Source organism: Saccopteryx leptura, chromosome 1, assembly GCF_036850995.1.
Source record: "Saccopteryx leptura isolate mSacLep1 chromosome 1, mSacLep1_pri_phased_curated, whole genome shotgun sequence".
NCBI lineage: Eukaryota > Metazoa > Chordata > Mammalia > Chiroptera > Emballonuridae > Saccopteryx > Saccopteryx leptura.
The window spans coordinates 135448551-135462588 of NC_089503.1; the positions used below are offsets into that span (position 1 = coordinate 135448551).

Genomic DNA, 14038 nt, shown 5'->3' on the forward strand with positions numbered 1-14038 from the left:
GTAAATAAAGTCAAACCACTGCAAACAAGATATGCGCGATGCTATTGTACGTGCCATTTAGGTAGCCTCCTCACTGAAGAGAAGAGCAAGCAGAAACAGGCTTTTATTCTATTCTATGGGAATCCTGGGTCTGTCTTCATTTGGTCAATCAACCAATTAAAAGACATCAGATGGGCACATACTATGTGAGGATTACAAGAGCAAAGACATAACCTCTGTCTTCAGGTAGCTACCATTCTAAGTGTGGTATTCATTACGGAAGTCAGAGGTACAAAATATATGTAAAGAAAAATATTGGTCCAGAGTAACCAAAAATATTGTTATAAAAATAAGACATCTTGAAAAAAATTAATTTCAAGGTCTTATAAGGAAGTAGTAGCTGATTTACCCCCTGAAAAGATTTGGATAAAATAAACAAAAACATGGAATCTCCTATCTCTATTTCATTCTTAGAAAGGATAACAAAGAAAAAAATTGTTCCCCATAGACTTCTTAAAATACTAGTTCAAAACCTACTTAAAGAACAATCCCTTTAGTGAAATACATCTAACAATGTATCTCCTGCCCTTGATAGAAAACTAGCTTTCATTTCCCAAAGCTGTTCTTGTGCTCATTATCCATGCACTAATATTACAGAATCCATTTGGTAAACAATCACCTTTGTCTTACAACACATTCTCTTTCGTGCCCATGTACACACACACACACACACACACACACACACACACTTTTGCTCATGTTTCTAGTCACATATTTTCTTACCTAACAAGACATGCTTCTTTCTCATATTCACCGTCTACACTTTTGCAGATACCTTTTGAGGTATCTGTAAGTGGGTTAATAGAATGGTCCTATAGGGGCAAAAGTGGATGTGGTTTGTTGCTAGGGGACAAGGTCTTTGTTATCAGAAGTTTCTATCTGTGACCTGAGAGCATGATGAGAACTGAATCAAAGAAGCAGGTGTGATTGCTTACATGAAAATCGGGTAAAGCAGACTTGGGCTTAAGAAACCATGAGTCAAAAAGCATATTCATATCCCTTTTTTTCTCAGAAAGACAAGTGAAACACTAGCCAGAAATCCCAGATCCAGATCTGTGAAGAAGGAAACTTCACCTAGTCAACCTTATTTGACAGCATTAATATGAGAAAACCACAGAAAGAATTTTCACACTCAAATGAAATGCAGTTGTTTTGGAAACAGCTAAAGGAGAGTGCAGAGCTTATCAAGAAGTAACCCAGACTCCTCATGCAGATTATCTGCCTTTAACATACAACAGCACAAAACAAACATCACCGAGTGCACAGCTGGAGAACAATTTCTATTTTCATTTTTGGTTGCATGAGATTTTATAACTGTTTCTATATATTTCTGCATCGCTGATTCCAAATCTGAAATCCGTTTTTTGGTGCATGCTCTAGTTTTTATGAAATTTTAATTACTTTTTGTTACAGTTAATGGCATGCATTGGTTTTTAAATTGGAGTTAAAGGGCAACGACTCTTGGATTGAACATAACCATAAGGCAATTAATATTTTACAAACATCACTTTTACATAATTGTAGTAGTTTTTAAATGTAAAAAATTATTCTGATAAAAACACCCTCTTATTTTGTTTTAAGATTGAATCACGTCTTCTTTTTTTTTTTTCATTTTTCCAAAGCTGGAAACAGGGAGGCAGTCAGACAGACTCCCGCATGCGCCTGACCGGGATCCACCCGGCATGCCCACCAGGGGGCGATGCTCTGCCCCTCTGGGGCGTCACTCTGTTGCATCCAGAGCCATTCTAGCACCTGAGGCAGAGGCCACAAAACTATCCTCAGTGCCTGGGCCATCTTTGCTCCAATGGAGCCTTGGCTGCGGGAGGGGAAGAGAGAGACAGAGAGGAAGGAGAGGGGGAGGGGTGGAGAAGCAGATGGGCACTTCTCCTGTGTGCCCTGGCCGGGAATCGAACCCAGGACTCCTGCACGCCAGGCCGAAGCTCTACCGCTGAGCCAACCAGCCAGGGCGAATCATGTCTTCTTTGAGTAGGTGTAAATGTAAGAATAGTCCTGACACCTTCTATTATATATGTGGCTCTTACACACTTCAATGTCAAAGGCGCAATATTTCATCATTTGTGACACGTGCATCTATTGCCTATTTTCAAGTTCCCCTTGGCGATCAAGACAAGAATTGGGCTCTTCATATTGTGTGTCATAATTGTGAGGAAATGCTTCATGACTGGACAAAAGGAAAACGCAAAGAAATGTCTTTTGATATTCCCATGGTTTGGCATGAACCTAAGGACTACAGCACTGACTGTTATTTCTGTCTGATCCATACAAAGAGCATCGGCAAGAAAAAATGGCATATGATCTCATATCCTAATATTCCTTCAGCAATACGACCTATCCCACACTCTGAGACACTCCTGGGTCCAGTTTTCAATGGTTTTATTTCTTCTAAGGATGAAGAAAGTGAACATGGTGATCAAGTGTATTTTGATAAGATACATGAGGAAATGGTTGTAGAATCTGAAGGGTCTTCTGATGCCAAGCAGTCATTAACCCCTCAGCAGTTTAGCCAACCCTAATTGAATGACTTAGTAAGAATGACATAAAAATTGTCCTCAACTTTCTAAAGTATGAGGAGCATAACTGGATCATTAGTGTGGATCTTAAAATGGTAAATTTCCTGCTAGGACAACAAAGAGGTTTCACGAAGTATCCTTGCTTTCTGTGTTTGTGGGACAGCCAAGCTCGGGAAAAACACTGGACACAGAAAGAGAGGCCTAAACGTGAAGCTCTGGAAGTAGGGATGCAAAATATTGTGAATGAACCTGTAGTTAATCGAGACAGGATCATTTTTCCCCCACTTCACATTAAACTTGACTTAACGAAGCAGTTTGTTCAGGCTTTGAATAGAGGAAGTGAATGCTTTCAACATATTATTTCTGCTTTTCCTGCCTTGTCTTTCGAGAAGATAAAACCAGGTGTATTCAATGGACCTCAAATTTGAACCCTAATATGTGATGAAGAATTTTCCAGGAGGATGAATAAGGAGGAGAAAGCAGCATGGCAGTCTTTCGTGGCAATTACAAAGAACTACCTTGGCAACAAAATAGCAGAAAATTGTGAACTTCTGGTTCAAAGGATGCTGTTGGCTTTCCACAACATTAGATGTAACATGAGCGTTAAGATTCACTTCCTGAACAGTCACCTTGATAAGTTTCCCGAAAATCTTGGAGCTGTTAATGATGAGCAGACTACTGCTGGAGCATCAAACGAGATTGTCCTCAACAAGTACACAAATGCAAGAGCTACAAACGCAAATTTTTGCCTGAATAGAATTTAATTTAGTTTTGCACAAATTTTATGACTAAAACAAGTGTTTTAATATGTTCTATTTCAAAATTGTAGACAAATTCTGATGCAATCATATCTTTTAGTGTATTTACTGCATTATTATATAAATTATTACATTTTCACAAAGATGATGCCCAAGAAAACATTCTACTTCATTATGTTAAACTAAATATTGAAAATTTTACAATAAAATGAAAACCTAAAATCTTGAATTGCAAAAAACACTGTAGCTTACAGAGAAAAACTAATGTCAGGTTTGAGATCAGCACACTCGAATTAGATAAGAACAAGTGTTATTGTTGATGCAACAAAAATTTTGTTCCCTTATTTGCCTTTAACATATAACACCACAAAACAAATGTCACCAAGTGCACAGCTGCTATTTATCAAGGGGGAAATGTGGGGAATTGTGGTGAGCAGAAGAGAATCCTGGAGGCTAAGGAAGACACAGCTGGAGAACTGTAGGGAAAACAGCTGTGTTAGGCTTGTTCACCGGTTTTACCGGCTGCAAGCACTTTGCCTGATTAGTGCGTGAGCACGTGGCACTGCCACGTGTGTATAGTGTATGTAAGGCTATGGGTGCTTTCCCTTGGGGGCAAAGCTCTCAGGTTGTTCTCCTGCCACTGAGAAGTGCTGTTTGCCTGCTTCCTTGCCCTTCACTGTGATAAGCAGGGTTTCCTTTGTTTATTAGCTCTTCCTTTCTTGTTTATTCACTCGCCTGTCTTTGCAAGCCTCCAATAAACAGGTATGGCCCTATGCTTTACGGCTCCTCAGTTCCTCTACCATCTGCTGAATTCAATGAGAACCTGCCTGGTCTCAGCCACCAGTATTACAGGGACCAACATCTATCACCAAAAGACCAAAAAGTGGAAGATAGAAGTAAAGGGTTATGCCTAATTAACTTATATTTAGTACAGGTACCTTGATACATATCTAACATTGTACCTAGCTCTTCATTAAACATCTCATGGGGACAGTGATGAGTCATCAAATCTTCTCACAGAAGATACTGCATATGTGGTTGGTGTCTGTGCTCTTGGTATCATGAGGACTGAACAATATTTAAGTGTCCCAACTCAGCAGACCACGTGTGGAGGATGAATGGAGAGTTTCAGGAGGCAGTCCTAACTCTATGAATGTTGGTCAATGAGCACTGCTTAATTTAATTACCAGTTACAAAAAATTACTTTAGGAGATAAATTATAAAATACAGATCAAGTTGCAACATCATCATTACTATAGCCAGTACTAGGTACCTTGAAAACATGACCTCAGCTGTTCAACAACACCCCAGAAAGTGGTTAATCCTCTCAAAAACCTTCTCTGCATGAAATGAAATGTGTAATGCTGGTGGCCGAGGCCAGGCAGGTTCACATTGGATCCGGGCAGACAGTAGAGAAACTGCGGAGCTGGAAAGCGTTGGGCCATTTGGTCAAGAGTCTCACAACAGTGGACAAGCACGCGGGCAGGGGAAAAGCTCTTCTCTAGCACACAAACAGTAAGAATGGCCCCTCACAGTGGTGGGCAGGCAACCCACCATCCACAATCCCCCATCTCTCAAGCACAAGCACCCATAGCCTTATGTAAGCCATACACACATGGTGCTGCCACACACTCACGTACCAATCAGGCAAAGGGCTTGCAGCCAGTATCAGCAAGTAAGTCTAACAGAGCTGCCCCACAAAATATACCTTTTTCTGAGTGATAACTGAGTGATAATTTAGCAAAATCATCCAAGGTGGTATTTAGCATAGTGATTGAACACTTAGTTGGTGCTCCACAAATACCTGCCAAATTTAAGAATCAATGCATTGATTAGTAAATCAATAATCAATTATTCAATGTATCTATGAAAATTAATCAAATTATGTAAAACATTGAGAAATAAAATCATAATTCAATAAATCAATGGTAATTCTGAATGAAGGAAATGACACAATCTCTGATAACTAGCCTACCCTCTCTACTCTAATAAATCAATGTGTGCCAACTATAAGGAGTAAAATACTAAGTGAATGTCATTAGTTCTGTTCACGACTACACTTTCCATCCCTCTTGTGAAGCCCGGCACAATGAGTTCTAATCAATGAGTTTTGGGTTGAAGTGTCTTGTGCCATTTCTGTAGAAGTGCATTTAACCACTTAGGATGAGGCCCTTTAGAGCGCACCTTCCCCTGAAGCAGAGCAATCGCCAACATTTGATATGTTGGCTGCTCCATTAACCTATGTCCCTGAGGGGCAAGGGTGAACAGAGCACCCAGCTGACCCACAATGAACACGCTGCCTGAGCAAGAAATAAATCTTTGTTGTTTAATCCCTGACAGTGCACTGTGACTACAGTAGCACATCTTAGTCTATCCTAACTGATAAAGTGACTAAGACTCTGCAACTCAGAGCTTCCACAAAATAACAGTGAGCTAAGACTGTGTCACAGTTCTGATTCATTTTATCTGATTTTGCTCATCTCTGTTCCAGACCATCTCCTAATCTCCCATTACTACCTCTACTCTGACATGCTTATGAATCCCACAAAATTTAAAATTCTGCTCCCTGTAGAAGACTGTAATCAGTGCTGGGAGTAGAGAAGAGAAGGCAATTTATGTCCCACAGAAATGAAATACACATTCTCAATGAGGAGATTACATTTAGAGCCCTGCTCAAGAGATGTGAAATAGACCAAAATTTGTTATGGCCCCTCCCCCTGTGTTTGATATGCTCCTATGGACTTACATTGATAAAAGTCTTTTAATCACAGAAAACTGTTTGGCTTTCTTTTGTTTCAGGTCGTGAAAAGATGACAGGAGGGTCAGATGAATCATTGTTTGGGAACCTGAAAATGTCTAGCTATGCTTTCATATTTACATTTTCTGCACTTATTTACATTTTTCTGCCACATGGTAACAATAAGAACAATGATTGATGAGGGTTAAATCTTAATGGATTATTTTCTACATTAGTTAAAAGTTCACCAGCTTCATGGAACATCTATCTCCTCTACAACATGTCTTAGGGTACAGATAAAAAATATTATCATATTTTGCTTCTGTCTGATACTTGATAGATTAATTCTATTGTCCTTGATCCCAGATGACCCATTTGCAAACAATTATATGGGTCATCACAGAGTTTTAGAGTGATAGAAGGAAAATTCCTTTAAAAAAAAAACTGGCACTAGCAATGGGCTCTGTCACTGATTATTTAAGATCTTGAATGCATCTTTTCTCCTTCTAGTGGAAAAGCTTTTATTGATCCATCATGCAGGTAGGCTTAAAGCAAACTTGAAGCCCACCCATTTATTTAATGTTCTGCAACAATGTCATCAGATTCCCATTCTTGTCATAATTGTTAAGATAAAGCATGATTTACACAACTCCATCTACTGTAAGGTTATATTAGAGCAGGGGTCAGGAAACTTTTTGGCTGAGAGAGCCATGAACGCCACATATTTTAAAATGTAATTCCGTGAGAGCCATACAACAACCCGTGTATGTTACGCATTATCCAATAAAAATTTGGTGTTGTCCCAGAGGACAGCTGTGATTGGCTCCAGCCACCCGCAACCATGAATATGAGCGGCAGGAAATGAATGGGTTGTAATATATGAGAATGTTTTATATTTTTAACATTACTATTTTTTTATTAAAGATTTGTCTGCAAGCCAGTTGCAGCCATCAAAAGAGCCACATCTGGCTCGTGAGCCATAGGTTCCCAACCCCTGTGTTAGAGTCTAACTTTCAAGCATTATATAATTGGTTTGTTTTTGTTTTAAAGCAATGCTTGTGATTTACTAGTAAATCATGTAGCCAAATTCATCATTCCCATATATTTCCATTTTCTCACTACCCTCTAACCCTGTTATCCCCCATCCCTGCCAAATAGTAAAATTATATTCCAATCAAGATTAAGACAGCCTGCAAGGAAAGCCACCGAATGAGGGCAATTGTAATTCAGTAGTCTTAGCATCTGTAAATATAGCAATAAAGTACAATAGAGAAAGTCCTCTTCTCATGAGACTTACATTTTAGTAGAGAAACAAACAATAATATAAATTCAAATAAGTGCTTTGATGAAAATGAAACAGAGTGATGGGACAGTGCTGGTGGTTGGGTCACCTAAGGTAACCTCTCCAAGAAGGTCATATTTGAATCAAAGCCCAAATGATGTGAGGGAAGAATCATCTAGAAAGAGGGATCATCAGGTTCAACAAAGAGCCGGAAGTGAGGAAGAGCTTATTATTTAAAGAAGAGGAAGAAAGCTCGAGTCCCTGGAAATGAGGCAGAAGAGGAAGGCAGAGCTCAGCACAAAACAAGCCATGTCATTCACAGTTAACATCTTGGATTTTATTCTAAACCCAATGAGATGCTACTAGAGAATGTTAAGTAGAAAAGTCACATTAAGTTGTAGATTTGCAAATATCAGTACAAACACCTAACAAAATTGGTCAGACTTCTCAACTTTCACAATATCAGCCTAGTCCCTGCCAATTCTACAGGAAAACGACACGGATATTCCCCAAGTTTGCAGAGACCCTTGAATTCCTGCTTCGCATTAGGGTTCTGAAGTTCACACCTGCCAATACCCAATAGACCCAGAAGAAATATGCACTCACCTTGCCAGAAAGGCCACCTAGACTGGTTGTCCTGTTGAGCTCCTCCCTGAATTCTTACTCTGCCAGGGTCTATCAGGAGGTCATTGTCAGCTGCTGTGGGGGAAAAACAAGAGAAAAAGCTGGAGTTCAGATCATAACATGCTTTATCATCACAGGTCCAGCATTGCATGGGCCTATATGGAACTGCCTTAGAAGGCGATGGAAAAATAATCAGCTGTATTGTAAAATATTAAATTATTTGTATTAAAACATTAAATATATCGTAAATATTATTGAATTTTTCATAAAACCTGAAAAGGTTTTCTGCCATGAAATCAGAGAAATGTTCTTTATTTTCCTCAAGTAAAAAGATGAAATTTATGAACCATGCCCGTGCCAGTTCTGTGACATGCCAGCTTGATTAAAATTTTTCCAAATTTGCTTTTAACTTGCAGAGTGTCACTGGTGCTCAGACATTAAAACAGGTGACATTTCTGACAAAGTTTCCTATTTTCTTCTTAGAAATGTAAAGTGGCGTGCTTTAAAATCCCTATTCCCAAAACCAATATACACAGAATGGCTCTATTCCCAAAAAGCAAAACTATTTCCCTCCTATCCCTCAATTTTCACTGCCAACCCTAAACTCTTTTGTAAGTCTGTAGAGGACCACATTGAAAACTCTTGATAGACTTGCTTCAGATAATCAGAAAGCACTTAGAGTAATAATTATTTTTAAAGCACCCATTAACAATGTTTATTCCGTATTTTCCAAGTACTATAACCAGCCTACTCTCCAAAAGGCAGAGGAGTAAATGGATAATACCTTTACTTTCAAACTCATTAAAAGTAGAGAAGCTTCCCACTCAATTATAATAGAATACAGGACACCCTTCTATGGGCATACATACATCCCATTGAGGCAGAGGTCACAAACTGATGCCCAGACACCTCATAGGACCCACACATTTTCCCCATCATGGCATTCAGCAAGATAGGGACAAGTTTCACAACGTTTGTATAGGGTTCTTTAAACATTTCAATTGGCTGTCAATATTTTAAAATCAGGAGATTTCACATCATGATTTCCAGATTCTTCTGAAAAATATCAAAAATTCTGAAGTCCCTGGAGGCATATGTTTGCTTTCCTGCACAACAATCCTCCACTATTTTGTAGTGCCTCCCCGTATCATAACCCCTGTCTGACCCGTGCAAGCCCTCTTTGGTAATCAAGAGACAGATCAGATAGATGGATTTCACTTAAACCCCAAATTATCAAGTTTCCCTGAAAAGTGAAGTTGCATAGCAAGCATTCTTTTGCATCAAACATACTGAAGTTCCAATGCTTCCCGAAAATCAGAACATTGAATTCTTCAGATTAAACAAATTGAGTAATGGACTTAAATAATTGAGACTATCTAAGAATCTGACCACTTTCAGAACTGTAGATCCTAGCATTTCTGCCTGCTCTTTACCAAAACAGGCCTTCAGGGCAATCCAGGCCACTTGCTAGCCCATATGGCACCGTTGTGGGAAGTAGGATAGTGTGCCCTTCCTCTGAGTTGACAGATCCCCACCATATGACATGGCTTGGCAAGCAGGGTGTGACTGCCTTTCCACTCTCACTTATCCCCTGCAGCCCAGCCCACTGTACAGTGACTAATCTGCACAAATATATGCAGCACCACAGCTCTGGAAGCAGATTTTAAACAAAACACAAAATCAACACTCACATGAAATTCAACCAAGAAGATATACCTGACAAGTCAAGAGATTAAAAAACATGAAGTCTTCGGTGTTTTTTGTTTGTTTGTTCTCAGTTCCTTACTGATTGATTGTGTTTTTAATCTCTAAGATGAAACAAATTCTAGAACCTTTGAAAAAGGAAAATAAGTGAGTGCCACACTAGATCAAAAGAGGTGAAAATTTAATCCAAGCCCAAACCACACAGCCTAATCTTGGTGATCATTCTGTCCTGATGAACAGGTCTCCCATCTGGGTAGATTGTCTTTTTAGGAAACCAATTCCTTATTTGTTGAGGGTAAAAGTAATTTACAAGAATCTTTACATCAATAAGAATTCTACATCAAATAAGAACTTTGAAAATACATTTTCCTTTATATATATATGTTAAATAACTCAGTCCAGATCTTCTTTCCTACTGCTTAATGAAATACTAGTTCCAACAAGATGTGTCAGTCTTAGACGAAATTTCTCCTGTCCTACCTCACTGTTCAATTTCATGTTTATTCTCCCTGCTAGAACCTGGTTACGCTAGACTTTCAGTGGGAGTCCTAATACCCTGGGTCAGTATATCAGTCATTACAGTGTTCTGTGCTGTTTGAGTCTGAAGAACAAGCACTTAATACCAAATCGATTATTTCCCCAAGCCCATGTCAAAGCACCCCTTTGACTCTTCTGGAGGATTCACCAGAGCTGAGCCTCCAGCCCCAACATGACCTCGTGCTTCCACTTGGACTAAAATAGCTGCCCTGCCCTGCCTTCGAAGGAAGAAAAGAGAAGCCCTACCCTCTACAAAGAAAGCACTTTTGAATTATGTATGCCATCACCGAGAGCTTTTTTTTTTTCAGGTCTTACAGATGATGGGAATGAAAGAAGCTTATCTTTGAAATATCTTTGATCCTGTACCATTCTCCGGTTTTATTCAAGGATAAAATACTTGCAAATATTTCAAAGAATGGTATCCATCATGCTCATATAATTTCTCTTTTATAAAATAACAACAACAATAATAAAGTTTTCTTTATCTAAAATATAAAGTGTTGTACCCTTCTGCAGACTGAGAGCTGATGTTTCACAATTTACAGGTGACAAAGATGTGGCTTTACATTCCTCTGTGACAATGCTGGAAAGGCGTTATGGTTGTCCAGGGTCCTCATGGTAGCCCCTAGGACGCTGCATGTGAAACGGTTGAACAGGAACCTCTGGCTGCTGCAGCCTCAGGATGGACTTGATGGGGTTTCCCATGGAATATCATGACCTATGTTTAGTATGGCAGGACGTGTATTTTTCTCTGTATTTTCATTGCTCAGTCCCATTCTTACCCTTACCATTTTGCTCTTTCTTCCTCTCTCCTCCCTCTCTTTCTTGTCTTTTTATTTTTCTTTCTAGCTGCTCATAATTCTTCTTCCCCACTTCTTTTTCACCCACCCTTCCATCCTGAGCTACTATCCTGAAATCACAGATATTCTTCTGTCCTCCTTGTTTAAAGCCACAGGGGCAGGCCTGGCTGCTTCGTCTCCAAGGAGGTAAGATCACTACAGAGGACAAATGGTAGGAAGCGCACTGGGCCCAGCCCCATAACATAGATGCCCAGTATTAGAGAAGAGATCCTGATCTTCATCTCACTTCTATGTCTTTATTTCTCCTTTGGTCTGGAATCCACAGGAAAACGGGGTGCAATTGAGTTTTTAGATTCCTGACAACTCCCATGGCTGAGAACCCAGTGCAGAGACAGAAGAGTAAGTCAGTTCACCCAAGAGCCAAGAAGAGGAATGCAGGACTCACATGATGGCCCAGAGATAAATGAGAACTAGCTGACATACTGCATGCTATATAGGGGGCCCCTCATCAGTGGAGGGATTCAGCCGGTTCGCACCAGTTCAGCAGAATTGATACCTAATTTTTTGGTGATTTTGACGAACTGTTTGTTAAACTGGGACTTGTAATCAGGGTTCTCTCTAAGGTGGGTGCCTGGGCAGCCGGTCAATGTGGAAATCACAGATTTACATTCCTTACTCTTTTTTAATGTTCATCCTCACAACAGCATATTCAATACGCCTGTAGTAATGTTCATTTTATCCATAGGTGAAAAAAATTGCAAGTGAGGATGCCAATCAAGAAGCAATATGGATTTATCTTAACACTTTTATTGTTCTTTTGTCATGCATTATTTACTATTTTTATTAATATTTTAAAAGTCTTTCTTAAAACATTCTAGTCTTGTGTACTTCTTTTATTGTTTTTATTTTATTAAATGCATGAAATAATAAACTACCTTTCAGTATATTGTTTCTTTTATACTTAAAAATGGTCATTAGGGCAGAGAACCAGTTGTTAAATTATTTGAATCTCACCACTGCCTCTTCCCCTTGTCATTAAAAAAGAAAATCCTATATTTAATTAGACTGAGACTTGTCTGTTTACAGTCATAAGACTCTGAAAGATGAAAGTCAGGAAAATCAGAATAAAAAACCAGGCTAGACATGAATAGAGGTGATTCTATTAGTGATACTTTGTTGGCATTTTTTCCAGGATTTTAATATGCAGGAATTGAAAAGTAACATCCAAAACAAGTCATGGAGCATCATCGCTGTGCTTGTAATTGGTTCTTACAGTTTCATCTCGAAAGAGAGATGAGCTGAGTTAATGCCTGTGAAACCCTCCGTTCAGAGTGGGTGGGCCAGGTAAGCAGTATCCTAATCGAACAAAGATTACACGAGGCTTACACTCCTGCCAGGAGAGTTCTGGGTAGAATAATCATACATCCCACTTGGCCCAAGACAATGCCAGTTTACATCTGTTGCCCTGCACAATTATTAATAACATCCCTTTTATTCTCAAAAAGTCCCAATTTGCATGATCAATTATAAGGTCCCTTTAGGTATGTGCTACAGAATTGATTATTTATAATCCATTTGAGGTACCATAACAATATGTCAGACTACATTCAACAGGGTCACTGGAACTGAGAAAAATTTTAAGTAAAATTTATTTAGAAATAAAATTTTTAAATAAAATGTATTTCTTCATGAAACTTTAAAGGTAAGCTATATGTAAAGAAACATAGAATGCACGTCAACCCAGAAGAGATGGAAGCGGTAAGAGGAAAGGAAACCAGCGCTGACCTTCACTGTCCACCATCTTCATTAATAGGGCGTGACTGCCTACAGTATGTCAGTCGTGATATTCGGAAAGGAATCTTGGAAACTAATATAATTATATAATTATTTAAGAACAGTTTTCTTAACCTTTGATTCATAAGATAAATGGCCTTTCTATTTTAACTAAGACACCTAGTGAATAAAGACATTACTAAGACAAAGATTGCAAATCTAATTTTCTGAGAAAAAAAATAGAGGTGCTTTCAGTGAATACATAAGGGAGATAAATTGCTTCCTTTCTTTTAAAGTCATGCAGAGAACTTAACTGTTTACATTATCATCTACCTGCTACATTTCTCTTGCCAGGAGATCACCAACCAGGAAAAGCAAGGTTCAAGTTCACAGATATAGCAGAAGCTTTGTTTACATTGCATATAATTTACTTAATATGCTAATGTCACCTTCCATTTCCTTGTAAAGAGTTCTGGTACCTAATTAACATGCAAAAATTAAACAAGGTCAAGAAATGAACTACGGGGGTCTCCTCTGTGTAGAGACTTTAAACAACCAACTACTTCCCATGTTGACCTATGAGAATGGCCTTTGGTGACTTATGAAACAGGATCAGATATAGCCACACGTTGATGCAATATTGTATATTTAATCTCACAACAGCTATACAGTCAACTTTGTCATAACAAGTTGACACTCTGCATCCAATACCCTAAAATGTGGTGATTCTCCTTCTCTCATTACAACCATTGATGTCCCTAATTTTTGCTACAATCTCTCACATCCACTATAACTGGGGACACATTTAATAATTCAATCCTTTCTTCTAGCTGCACTTATCAACAATTTTAATAATGCCTGTCATGATACTAGATTCCCATCCAGACCTTACATGTTTTTGTTCATAATACTTTATTGAAATACAATATATGTACCTGACCAGAGATGGTACAGTGAATAGAGCCTCGACCTGGAATGTCGAGGTCACCAGATTGATCCTGAGGTTGCCAGCTCAAGCTTGAGCTCAGTGACTCAACCCCAGGGTTGCTGATACAATCCCAAAGTCACTGGCTTGAGCCCAAGGTCACCATCTTGAGCCCAGGATCATCAGGCCAATCCCCTGTCAAGGCACGTATGAGAGGCAGTCAATTCACAACTAAGTGGAGCACAAAGTTGATGCTTCTCTCTCTCTCCTCCACCCTTCCTCTTTCTCTCTCTAAAAAAAATACAATATATGCACAGGAAAGGTAAGT

General features: G+C 39.0%; 1 protein-coding gene across 6 annotated transcripts in view; it reads right to left on the reverse strand.

The window, feature by feature from the left end:
* The window catches only part of PDE4D (phosphodiesterase 4D), a 1514231-nt gene that overhangs the window by 1378690 nt on the left and 121503 nt on the right, over positions 1–14038 (reverse strand). For 5 of the 6 annotated variants that reach the window (XM_066375385.1, XM_066375376.1, XM_066375345.1 and 2 more), the window contains one exon: positions 7954–8046. The gene's annotated coding sequence lies outside the window, so the exon portion shown is untranslated. Of the gene's footprint in view, positions 1–5036; positions 5054–7953; positions 8047–14038 lie in introns of those variants that run through there. The other variant, XM_066375394.1, reaches the window with a different exon arrangement.